We start from the raw sequence: 13,702 nt of genomic DNA, 5'->3' as shown, positions 1-13,702 counted from the left end.
TAACTGTTAAATTGGATTTGCTAAACTAACTGTTTATTTTGGGCTGGATTTGAGGGAGAGAACTAATACAATACCTATTTTGTTAGTCACAAATTTGGCTTCTCTTTTCACATTCTCCTCATTGGACATGTCAATTATTCACTGTACTGTCATTTGTGTGACTTTAAAAATTTGGTATTTTTTTCATTCCCCTTTTCTGCTGTTAAAGATTTGGATGGTAGGGAACAAGGACATTCCCCATGGCAGGCAATCTGTTTTCTTTACAAGAACTCTAAAAATAGTTATGGAGTCAAATTAAACTTCCTGACACAGTCTAGCCCAATGGTTCTCAACCTGTGGGTCGGGACCCCATTTGGAGTCGAACGACCATTTCACGGGGTTCGCCAAACAATGCAATCCGCAATTTTTTTCCCCTTTTCCTTATCTGTGCTACTCCCTTTTATTCTATTGGCTTTTGAAAGCCAATAGAATAGACTCTCTTGAATAGAGTCTAATTCTATTGGCTTTCAAAAGCCAATAGGAATTGTCCAGGCTGTCTCTGCCCTGCTGAGGTGGCCAAAAGTCCCATTCTGCAAACGGTGCTGCACCAGTTGAGTAGTCCTCGATTCACGACCGATTGAGTAGTCCTCGACTTACGACCGGTTGGGGGTCGCGGCATTAAAAAGGCTGAGAACCACTGGTCTAGTCTGTCTATTGAATGAGCTTATAAATCATCCTTTAATCTGTTTCTGGTAATAATGATAGTAATAATGATAGTTATTTGACACATTTTATTTATTCATTATTTCTTAGTTTTTTATCTTGCTGTTATGTTCACCACCTTGAATTATTTATAAAACAATATCTAATACTTCTCCTCCTGTTTTCATCAGAACAGCAACTCTGTGAGGTAGGTTGGGCCAAGAGAGTGACTGAACCAGTGACTCAGCTGGCTTTCATGCTTAAGGTGGAACTAGAACTCACAGTCTTCAGGTTTCTAGACTTGTGCCTTAACACACCAAATTGGCTTTTCTCCAAATCCGACAGATTCAGAATTTAATCACAAAAGATAATACCATCATGAAAATTGGATGATTTCTCCAAAATGTTCAGGCAATTTCTCAACAGCAGGTTTCCCCCTAGTGGTTGTATAAGCACACTTCTGAAAAATTTTCCACAGAAGAGTTTGCTCAAGATACCATTGATGTTTGATGCAAATCATGACATGAAAATAGCCAAATAAAATTTTGTGGTGTCATGATATACTCTCCCTGACCATTGTACCCTGATGTAGTAAGCAAAAATACAATTTAATATAGTTCTGTTGCCATATGTCTCCCATTATACCACTTCCCACAGATGTCCATGCAGCTATTGGAATGCAATTGAACTGAATTGAATGAAAATGTGGAAAGTCAAGAGGGCTATATATTACCAGACATATTTTCACACTGAAAGTCAGAATGATCATACATACTTTATATGGCAATGGCAATTTTTTGGGAAACCTTTTTTCCTTTTATGAATTTTAAAACCCATTGTTTCATCAGACTGTTTGAAAACTATAGAGAAATATAAGATCTTATACAGAATATAGAATTCTAAACGAACATTGCTGAAGTCAGTTTGGTTATCTGTTTATTGAACAAAGTATTGAGCTTCAGAATTTATGCACAGATCCTTACAAACAGAGTAAAATGTTAGAACTTGATTCAATGTTTGACTAAAGATCAAGAGTGAGAATGGAATCCATACATATTTACAGATACGTCAGACACTATAAAATCCTTTCTTGACTATCCACTCATTGTATCCATTGTAGAGTCTTGTATTTTCATTATTCAAAAGGTAGATAGTCTAGAACAGGCATGTTAAACTTGTGATGTCACATGACATCGTGCGACATATCGCGACTTTTTCCCCATTGCTGCCAATGGGGTGGGCACGGTTTCAGTATGATGCATCCGGCCCATGGGCCGGCAGTTTGACATACCTGGTCTAGAACAAAAACAGTAACAATGTGGAACTTTCGAATCGAAACAGACATCTGGCCCACAGCACGCCTGACATCACTATTGTAGAAAAGAAAAAAAATCTGGTTAATTGATATTGTAATACCAAGTATTGTACAAATTGAAAAGAAACAGCTAGAAAAAAATCCCAAAATATCATGATTTGCAAATTGAAGTTGAGTGATTGTGGAGGAAAAAAATCAAAAGTTTTACCAATAATAATAGAAGCCCTTGGAACAATACCCAAAGGGCTGCCTAGATGGAAATTTTGAACTTATTACACCTGAATATTCTGACATTACAAAAAACCATCTTTCTCAGAACTGCCTATATATTCAGATGTTACCTTAATTGCTCTTAGGTCCTTGGTTAGGATTTGAACTGTAAAGTTTTTACTAGTCCCAGCCTGTGAATCAAATTGAAGATTAAATCTATAACAACAACATTAAGAATATGAATAAGCAATGGAATTTTAAAAAAAGAAATTGGACCTATTTCTTTGCATCTATTGACTTCATCATGCCTTGACTCCTGGACTCAGTGCTGTCTTTCTCATGCTTTCAACCTATGGACATGTATTGACTTTGTTGTGCCATGATCCCATTGACTCTATACAGACTTCCGCATGTCTTGGACTTGTTATGGTCAGTGAGGAACAAGTTGTCTTTGGTAAGGGAAGGAGATCTAAAAAGAGAAGCCATCTTGTGATTGGTGACTCAACTGTGGCTATTTAGGAAAGGATGTGGAGGTTCTGAAAGAGGTGAGGAGTCTGCCTGGTGCTACTGCCAGCAGAAAAAAGAGGTGCGTTGTAAAGATTGTCAAGAATGCTAGTAAGAATTGTAGAGTCTTGCATTTTCATTGTTTAAAATATAGATAGTCCATAATAATAATACTTAGCACATTAATAATACATTTGGAACTTTAAAAAAAGGAACTGAAGGCTAGATTTTGGCTGCTCGAATCAAGCAATTCTAATGAATGCAACCAAGGCCAGAATTGAAAAACCATCAAAGTGCAGATTGTGGAAAGAAGCAAAAGAAACAATAACCATACACTCAGCTAATTCAAAAAAATTGCACAAACTGATAATAAATAATGACATAACACAGTTTACAAATTAATTCACTGGAACATTTTTAAAAATCATCATTGCCAGTAACAAAAAATCAGTGGAAATATACAGTTGAAAAAGTAGTTGAAAATGTGCAGGTTAAAATATTGAGGAATTTCTGAATACAAAGGGATAAAATCTTGTAATACTCTAGAGGATTTAACTGTATTTGAAAAGAAAACAGTGTGAATAATTAATGTGGATATTACCAAGGAGGAGAAGACAAAAAATTGGTGAAGATCTCGAAGTATCATGATTTGAAAATTGAAGTTGAAAGATTATGGCATAAACTGGCCATAGCAGTTCCAATGGTTATCAGCATCATATAATGCTATACCAAAAAATCTTGGACAGCATTTAAAAGTCCATCTTTCAATTACAAAAGCTATACTGCTTGGTCCACATATATGCTATGCCAATACATTATGACATCTAAAGGTTTTTGGGAAGAACTCAGTGGATATTGAGTTCAGTGGCTGCTAAGGGGAATGTGATGGCTCCTTTGGACACGGGCATGGATTTGAGGAAGAGCGGGCTCCAGGGACATCAGGGAGGGACAGTAGGGAGCATCGGGGGACCTGGAAGGCTCTGCGTCAGGAGTGGATGGTCAAGGCAAAGTGGTACCTGGAACATCAAGGGGATCTGAGAGTGAGTTACTGGACAAACAGCCGGCTGCACAGGCAGAAGGAGAGGCTTGGCTGCAGCCAGTTAGCACAATCAACTGGCCACACAGTTTGGAGAAGAAATGCAGCTGCAACTGGCCAGTGGCGAAGAGGAAGAGTTGCTTCTCCAGCAGAACCTAGGTCGTGCAGAGCCGAGTAGAGGGAGGTTGGCAAGTCTACTTATGAGGTTGGCGAGTCTACTTTGAGGAGGTTGGCGAGTCTACTTATGAGGAGACAGCCACATCCCTCCAAATGAGGCAGACCGGTCAACACCTATTTAGCTCAGGGTTTAGAGAGTAAAGATTCTGACACAAGGTTACAACACAGTCTGTAATTTGTGCATGCTCTTAACTTCTTTCAGTCTGTTGACTTCATCCTGACTTCACTCCTTAATGCTGTGCTGTTTCTCTGAAACTTTTCAGGTCATCGAACTTGAAATGCACTATGCTGCTGATTTCCATTCATCTTGCAGTCACTTTATTGGAAGGAGGCCACTCTGATTCTTCCTTGTCCTCTACTCACTCTGTTCCAGAATAGACTGACTATGCCTGAAAAGGTGGCAGTAACAATTGCAGATCCTCCTCTTCCACTTAGTCCAATAACGGATTTGTTTAAGTAAAAGACATTGCCAAGGGCACTGAGGCAAAGGGTGAGAATAAATGGCTGTTGCCAGGCCCAACTTATTTCTGTGGTGCTCAAGGGTTAATTTTGTAGTGCCCCAGGAAAAAGAACCAATCCCAACCTGCAGCTGTCTTCAGTTTTCTGGGGCTTGTTCTTGGTAGCTTTGGTGGCCTCTCAACTTGCTCAAGCTGGGCCAAGGGCCAGCCTGAGAATGCTGGAGGAGAGGGGATTTGGACCTGGGGACCCTCACATGACTTCTGTTTTGTCTGCCAAATGACCTGCCCCCACAGTACAGGCAGGGCCCCTCTCAAAGGCCCTCCCAAGGGCCCCATGTCTATTGCCAGCCCCATGTCTTCCTCATGCTTTCAACCTATGGACTTGCATTGACTTTACTGTGCGATGATCCCATTGACTCTGTGCTGATTTCCTCATGTCTTGGACTAGATATTGAGTTTGTTGGACTTTGACTTCATTAACTTTGCTGGGAACAGCTTCCTGAAGAATTGCAAGAACATGGGAAGGTGGGGAATGACAAATGGGCTAATTTGCTGTTACTCATTCTGAAACCAAAAGTGTGCATCTGAGCAAGTGTGTATTCTTAAAGACAGCAACAGCATGACGTACTTTGGGATGGTAAGTTGGGATATTTTGGATTTCTGTAACTTAACTCTATATTGCTTTAGTCCAGGGGTGTCAAACTGCCGGCCCATGGGCTGGATGCATCATCCAGAAGTTGCGCCCACCCCATTGCCGTCAATGGCAAATCCGTCCCAATACATTGTGTGATATCACGTGACGTCACGAGTTTGACATGTCTACTATAGTGGCTGTGTGTTCCAGGTATAGTTATTTATTGGCCAGGGCTGGGAGTATCCCAATTAGTATAGACAAGAAGTATTAACTAAGTGAGATCCTAATTATAACGGTTTCCCCAGATGCTGGCTCAGATGACAAGAAAGAGATGGCCAGGGCTATCAGAGGAGCAACCAGACAAGAGCCTGGCTGAATAGACGAGAGAAGGCTTGGATGACCTAGACAGGAGGCTTGGATGACCTAGACAGAAGCAATAGGTGGAGAAGAGGTGCATCTGCAGTTGATTAGTGTGGATGAGGAAAAATTGCAACCTTCCCATATCCCAGGATATATAGGGCTGAACCGAGGGAGGCATAACGGAGATCAGTGTGGCTGCTTGCAAGTCTGGTCCCTCCTAATGAACTGCACCAGTTGCCAGCTATTTGACCCAGCATTAGAAGCAAAGTAACATTGGAGCCAACTGGTCTATTTGCTTCCCTGCTGTGTGTGCTCTGACGTCATGTTTTTCTGATTCTCGACCTGTCCCTTGATTTTTGAACTTGTGACTGGACCTTGGATTTTGGTGCTTGGATTCTGGACTTGCACTTTGACTTTAGTTACTGTATATGGTCTTTGGACTTTTTTGTGTAGATTTGTGGACTTATAGCTTGCGCTCAGACTTTGTACTTCCTTTTGACTTTATACCTTGGCTATTCTGACTCGGATTCATTGGGACTTGGCATTTCTTGTGAGTGGAATACGGGGAATAATATTAGGGGCTAGCAGTGCTTAAATAAAGTTGTAAAGCTCCTTGGTATGTTTATGCATGGAAACATCAAGTCAGCCACTCCAAACAATTTTGGATGGCACTGCCATCCAAATCTGCCCATTGATAAAATTTCCATCTGGCAATTTCAAAAGCTACACTGCTTGGTCCACACATATACTATGCCTATACGTTATGACATTATAAGTTCTTGGGAAGAACTCAATGGATAATGAGTTCATTATCTGCTGCCAAAGAGAGTGTAATGACTCCCTCAGATGCCTACTCAGACAATGTGTAAGGGCCAGCTCTGAGGACATCAGAGAGGAATGATTGGTAATGTCAAGAGGCTCTAGGTCAGGTGTTCTGGGTCAGGAGCAGATAGTCAAAGTGAGATGGTGTGGAGGATAGTGGTGGAATCTGCAAAGAGCAACTGGATGAAAGCTGGCTGTACAGGCAGAAGGGGAGACACAGCTGCAGCCAGTGAGCAGAGAGCAGCTGGTCGAACGGGCCAGAGAAGAGATGCAGTTGCAGCTGGTCATTGGTGAAGAGGAGGAGTTGCTTCCTCCACTAGATCCTAGGTCACACAGAGCTGAGCAGAAGGAGGGACAACAGAGATTGGCAAGTCTATTCACAAAGACACAGCCTTGCCTCTCACAATGAGGAACACCAGTTGGAATCAATTTAGTCTTGTCTTTAGAGCTGGAAGGCTGTTGGAGACAACTGTTCACAGTCTGTGCATGCTCTCTTCCTTGGATCTGTTGACTTCATTGAGCATTGACTCCTAGACTCCTGCTATCTTCCTTGTGTTTTTGATCTGTGGAATTTATTAACTTCATTGTGCCCTGATCTCATTGACTCTGTGTTTTCTCATATCTTGGACTAGTTACTGAGTTTGTTGAGCTTTGAGTTCACTGACTTTGCTGGGAGCAACATTCTGAAGCATTGCAGCCAGGACCTGGGGAATGAAAAAGGGGCTTGATGGTGTTAAACCCCATTAAACCCCATTTGCATGTATATGTATGGTCTGGGACAAGGCAGTTTGTCTCTGACCAAAGCATTTTTCAGAAGACAGTCCCACAAACTCAATTCCACGAAGCAGCTACTTGTTAGCAATATCCAGCTGGACCAAGAGGTTGCCTTCTATTGTTGCAGCTGGCCCAGTTGCAAGCATCTGGGCCAGCTCAACTCTGACATAAATGCCCAGTCTCTGTGCCAGATAAATTTGATGGCAGGCTGGCTCAGTTTCCAGTGTTTTTGGTCAATGCCACTTGTTTATGAGTTTGTGAGCAGGGACTTTCAGACTGATTGGGACAAGGTGGGATTTGTGCTTAGCCTGTTGATAGGTCTTGAGGCCAGGGTGGCCACCCTATTTCTCACTCAGCTTAGCTTGTCCTTGGGTGACTTTGCAGGGTTTTGTGCTCAGTTGAAGTGCATGTTTGGGGATCTTATGAAAGCCCAAACTACCAACAGGCATCTGCAGGAGGTGAAACAGTCAGTAGCAGGTGGCCAACTACATTAGTGATTTTCAACTGGTAAGCTAGGAAATGAAATGAAATCAGGAGGCCCTTAAAGACCAGTTTCAGGAGGGAAGAAACAGTCAAATTAGCAGGCAAGGCAGGAATGCCTCCAACCCTTCAAGAGTTGATGTACCTTCATATTCATAGCTATCTTGAGCAAAGAAGAGTGAGGAGTAGCAAAGCAGGATCATCACGTCCTGCGGTGGTACAGCAGGCAACACCAACTCATGAGGAACCCATGCAACTCAGACATGCTCAGCTATGCCTGTTGCAGGTGGAAAAGGACCACTGGCATTGGAGGGTCTTTGCTTGCATTGTGGGAACAGGTCACTTGGCAGACAAGAACAGAGGGCCACATGAGGTTCCCAATTTTCCTCTCCTCCAGCATTCTCAGTTGGTACTGGGCTTGCCTTGAGCTAGTTGTCAGACCATTGGAACTGCCAAGAACATATCCCCCAGAAAACTGAAGACAGCTGCAGACTGGGATTGATTATCTTTCCTGGACACTGCAGCCATTAACTCTTGAGCACTAACAGAAATCAGTTGGGACTGGCAACGGCCATTTACAATATTCAGCAATAGCACTTATATACCTCTTCATAGTGCTTTACAGCCCTCTCTAAGTGGTTTACAGAGCCAGCATATTGACCCCAGCAATCTAGATCTTCTATTTACTGATCTCGGAAGGATAGAATGCTAAGTCAATCTTGAGTCAGACAGGATTGAACTCCTAGAACTGGAATCTAGAATTAGCCTGCAATACTGCATTCTAACCACTGCACCACTATGGCTCTTTTATTCTCACCTTTTTTTTTTTATTCTCTTCCCTTTCATCCTTGGGATTACCCTTTACTTAAACGAATCTGTAATTGGGGTAAGGAGGATCAGCCATTGTTACCACCACCTTTTCAGGCCCAGCCAATCTGTTCTGGGACAGGGTGAGCAGAGGATGAGGAAGAACAAGGGTAGATCCCTTCCAATAAAGTGGCTGTGCCAGGTACATGAATGGAAATCACAGTGCAGTGCTTTTTAAAATAATTTAGTTTGATGGCCTGAAAAACTTCAAAGAAATGTGTTCCTTCTTGGTTGCTTATCCAGAAAGCATCTGACCAGAAGTCTGCATCTGAGCAAATGTATATTCTTAAAAAAAGCAGCAGTATGACAAAGTACTTTGGGACGGTAAGTTGGAAAATATTTCAGATTTCTATAACTTCACTCTATATCAGTGGTTCTCAACCTTCCCAATGCCGTGACCCCAACCATGTGGTCGTAAGTCGAGGACTACCTGTATTTCCCTGTGGGCGGGACAGGAGGAAGTGCACACGCTCTGCCTCCTCTCCTGCGGCTGCATGTGGGCCATCGCCAGCAACCGCCTCGGCCCGGGACTGCCGCGCATGCATGGTGCTGCCTCCTGCACTGGCCGAGGCGGCCATGGCATGCAGCAGCGAGGGCACAGGCCGACCACCAGCTGGGCCACCAGCTGGCCCAGCCCAAGGGAGGTAAGCCACCCGCCGGGCCCCAAGTGCGCCAGCAACCCTTCCTGCGCCCACTGCTGCCCCGCTAGCCTTACCTTGGCCACCACACGTTCGGTGCGGTGGCAGGCAGGCCCAGGCGCTCCTGGGTGGCCATGGCAATGGGAGCAAGGGCGCAGGCTGACCACCGGCTGGGCCACCAGCTGGCCCAGCCCAAGGGAGGTAAGGCTCCATGCCCACCAGCAACCCTCCCTGCGCCCACCAGCCTCCCACCTCCTACTCCTGGCCCTCTTTTACTTACTTTTAGTAGTTGCTTAGCAGGGAGGGGAGCTTTCCAGAAAGTTCGCCTTGCAGCACCGTTTACAGACTGGGGATTTTGGCAGGCTCAGCAGGGCAGAGACAGTCTGGACAATTCCTATTGGCTTTTGAAAGCCAATAGAATTAGATTTTATTCAAGAGAATCTATTCTATTGGCTTTCGAAAGCCAATAATTTCTATTGGCTTTTGAACACCAATAGAATAGAGTCTCTTGAATAGAGTCTATTCTATTGGCTTTCAAAAGCCAATAGAATAAGAGGGAGTAGCACAACTAAAGAAAAGGGGAAAAAATGACGGGCAGCCTTGTTTGGCGACCCTCATGAAATGGTCGTTCGACCCCAAATGGGGTCGTGACCCATAGGTTGAGAACCGCTGCTCTATATGAATGTAGTGACTGTGTATATCCAGGTGTATTTATTTATTAGCCAGGGTCAGAGGTATCTCAATTAGCATAGCCAAGAGGTATTAGCCATGCAAGATCCTAATTATTGTGATATATAAGGGTCATAGGAATTCTGTGATGTTACTCATTGTGGAGGCTTCACAATGTGACATATATATCACATATACAAAGTGATGACATCCTGGCATATAATGCCCCAAATTTAACTCTGCTTGAAAAAAAGTAAGTGTGGATAATTGATGTGCCCATATCAGTGAATAGTGGAGTAGAAGACAAAGAATTGGGGAAGATCACAAAGTATCAAGATCTGAAAACTGAAGTTGAAAGATTATGGCATAAACTGTCCATAGTTGTCTCAGTGATTATGAGCACAATGAATGCCATTGTAATGGTTTCCCCCAATGACGGCTTGGACAACAAGGAAGAGACGGCTTCAGGACCTTGGAACAGGGCAGAGAGGAATGTTGTGAAGACACGGGTGACTCTGAATCAGAAATCTTGAAAGGGCTGTTAGATGAGTGACCAGACAAGCACCTAGCTCAATGATGGCAAACTTTTTAGAGTCCGAGTGCCCAAACTGCAACCCAAAACCCACTTATGTATCGTTGGGTGCCGGGTGGGCGCAGCCCATTGGGTGGGTGTGGCCAATTGGGTCGGCATGGCTTCGGTGATAACGGCAGACTGGGTGGGACTAAAAAGTTCAATCAATCAATTCCAACTTTGCGAGATCTTTTTTTTTTCCTGCGAGAAGTTGAAATTGATTTATTGATTGAACTTTTTTTTTTTTTGCACACAGTGGCAGAGGCCTAAAGCGAAAAGGTTTTATAAAACCCAGCTGAAGGCCTAGGACTGGGGCGATGGCACCCGTGCCCACAGAGAGGGCTCTGCGTGCCACCTGTAGCATGCTTGCCATAGGTTCACCACCACGGACTTAGCTAAAGAGTAGAGAGGAGAGACATGGCTGCAGCCAGGAGACTTGGATGACCAGGCAGAAGCAATGGGTGGAAAAGAGGTGCATCTGTAGTTGATTAGTGGGGATGAGGAAAAATTGCTACCTTCCCATATTGCAGGGTGCACAGGATTGAATGGAGGGAAGCACAACGGAGATCAGTGTGGCTGCTCGCAAGCAGGCAGCCTGGCCCCTCCTAATGAGCTGCACCAACTGGACACTACTTCACCCAAAGTACCATTGGAGACAACTGGTCTGTTTGCTTTCCTCCTGCATGTGGGCTATCTGTCCGCCGCTCACGTGTAAGTGAGCATATTGATCTCAATTCGGCTGATCTCAATCCAGTTGCATTGGCCGGCATCTGCCCCACTCTTGCTGCCCCGCCTCCTGCCGTTTACCTCGCCAGCAGATTGCACCTGTCATACAGAGTTGGGCTATCCGATACCACTGCATGATATCTCTCCCCCCCATCTTAGTCCGGCATGCTGTCAGCATGTCACACGCCTACTTCAGTCAGCTGGGAGATTATGATGGGGGGAAGAGTGACTGTACAGTGGTATCGGATAGCCCAACACTGCATGACAGGTACAGTCTGCCAGTGAGACAAGCAGTGGGAGATGGGGCGGCGAGAGCATGGCGTATTCCAGCCAATGCAACCGGATTGAGATCGACACGCTCATGCACACGTGAGCAGCGGACGGACAGACCTATTACGTGCTCAATGGCCAAATAACAGACACTTAAAGGGCTATAAAAACAAAGCCTTCCTAATGTTAGCTTACATTTTGACAATGTTAGCAGGAAGCTAACAAAAGCTTAGTGCTTAATAAAATTTTCTGTCCCAGAGATCAGTGTGTTAGTATGCCTTTTTTTATAGATACTGTGTTGTTAATAGTATTAAGGTTGCTGTTAAGAAAAAAAAATCATATACCGACCTCCAGGACATTCAGAGGATTCTGACGGCATTCTGGTTAAGGAGATAATCCAGATGACAATCAAGGGAGAAGCTGTAATCTGGGCAACTTCAACATGCTCAAGATTAACTAGAATCTTTAAACTGCACTTACAAGGAGGAGCAGAGATATGTTAAAGGAATTAAAAGCTGCTTTTCTTTAAAAAGGCGCATGAACAGGAAAAGGCAGCCCCTTTGATCCCCAAAGTGTACCGGGACTTTTGAGAAATATTCAATGAGCGGGATTCAGATATATTACCCCCATCCCCACCCCCACTGCCCCACAGACTGTTCCATAGAGATATTGCTAGGAGCAAAATTACCCAAGCCAAAATTATATTCTGTGACCCAAGGGTATTAGACAAACTCCTATCCTTTATAGATAAGAACATAGCACAGGGTTTCATTCAACCAGCAAAATCCTACATGGCACCATATATACTATTTCACAAGAAAAAAGACAGGCCCCTTCGCCTATGTGTGGATTACTACGGCTAAACTCCATTTGCGTTGAAAACATCTCCCCTTTTCCATTGATGAAAAACATGCTCTCCCATCTAGCCAAAAGGAAGATCTTCACAAAATTAGACCTCAGGGAAGCACATTACTGAGTATGCATGAAAGAAGGAAATGGGTGGAAAATAGCCTTCAGTTGCCCCTTAGAGTACTTCCAATTCTGAGTGTTGCCTTTTGGGCTACAAGGGACACCTGCAGTCTTCATGTAATTAATTAATGAAGTTCTGCATGAACATTTGTACTAATTTATTTAGCTGATATTTTGATTTACACTGAAACTATGAAGGAACATGTGAAGCTGGTCAGAGCAGTACTGAAAAAACATCTATGTCAATTATATGCAAAACTCTCCAAATGCGAATTCCACAAGGATAAGATCAGCTATTTGGGATACCACATTGCCCACAAAGGGGTGGAGATGGATCCTGAAAAGGTGCGAGCAGTAATAGAATAGAACAGCTTCAAAGCTTCCTGGGATTTGCTCGCTTCTATTGGCAATTCATTCCCTCATTCACCCAAATAGTGTTCCTTATTACTAACCCCCTAAAGACTAAGGGAGTGGGAAAAACCTAAGCTGAGCCAGTCCCTCAAATGGACAATGGAGTGCCAAGTGGCTTTGGAAAAACTTGAACGCCTATTTGCAGCTTAGCCTATGCTAAAATACCCAGAACCAAATGCAAGCTGATGCTAGCGATGTGGCAGTTGGGGCTGTCTTCTCCAGAAAAGCAACTAAGGGACTTTGTAGCAATATGCTTACACCTCTAGAAAACATTGGAGTGCAGATGGGCAGTCTGGGAAAAGGAAGCTTATGTGCAGTGAACTTTCCTCACCTGGAGACACTTTCTAAAAGGCAGTACAGCCCCCTTTGAGGGGTGGACAGATCAGGCTTTGAAAACACTTTGTAAATATACTTGCTCCACATACACTTAATTATTTTCTTAATCAATACTGATTCCTATGTTATGAAGCAACTTAAGACCACCATTGAAAGTCATAAAAATTTCACACGCCTATAATGTGAAATTGGCTAAATAATCTTGCATTTTGCCTCTGAGTAAACATATTAAAATAAATATTTCTCTATTAAAATTATTATTATGGTTCATCAGTCAGCCTGATGCATAGGCTGGATTTGGTATTGTTATATACACAACAATGTGAAATCATAGCTGGTGCTTCTATATTAACATGGAATGTAGAAGAATGGAAAAACAAGCTATGTGATCTACCTGAATTTCTGTACAATTTTGGTCTGATTGCAGTATAAAAGATCTGTTTAACAGCTGGGGATGAATAAAACTCGATATTTGGCTAACTCCTGGGTCACCCCAGCACAGAAAGTAAAAGAGAAAGACCATGCAATAAAGGATCTGGCCTTATTAATCAAGGAAGAACTGGGATGGAAGGGCGCAGAAAAGAAAAGACCGTAGGTGCCTCTTCACCTTGTTTGCTTATCTGTTAAATCTAATATAAGGCCTCTATGATTGTGATCTTGTTTCTCATGCCTAAGGATGCCCATAAGAACGCATGGTTTCCTACAGGAAAAATTAGCACCAACAAAGAGTCAGACAAGAGTGTATACTTGCTCCCATTCTTTTTAACCTGAATATTAATGACATCCTAAAATTC

General features: G+C 43.3%; 1 protein-coding gene across 7 annotated transcripts in view; it reads left to right on the top strand.

Annotated features, from left to right (window-relative positions):
* The window catches only part of ARHGAP23 (Rho GTPase activating protein 23), a 236,373-nt gene that overhangs the window by 154,808 nt on the left and 67,863 nt on the right, over nucleotides 1–13,702 (top strand). The window lies entirely within an intron of this gene.

This window comes from Crotalus tigris, unplaced genomic scaffold (assembly GCF_016545835.1).
Source record: "Crotalus tigris isolate CLP2741 ecotype Arizona unplaced genomic scaffold, ASM1654583v1 scf7180000024472.5447098, whole genome shotgun sequence".
NCBI classification, from domain to species: Eukaryota; Metazoa; Chordata; class Lepidosauria; order Squamata; family Viperidae; genus Crotalus; species Crotalus tigris.
The sequence above is the reverse complement of the archived record's forward strand: the minus strand, read 5'-3'. Positions and strand labels throughout refer to the sequence as shown.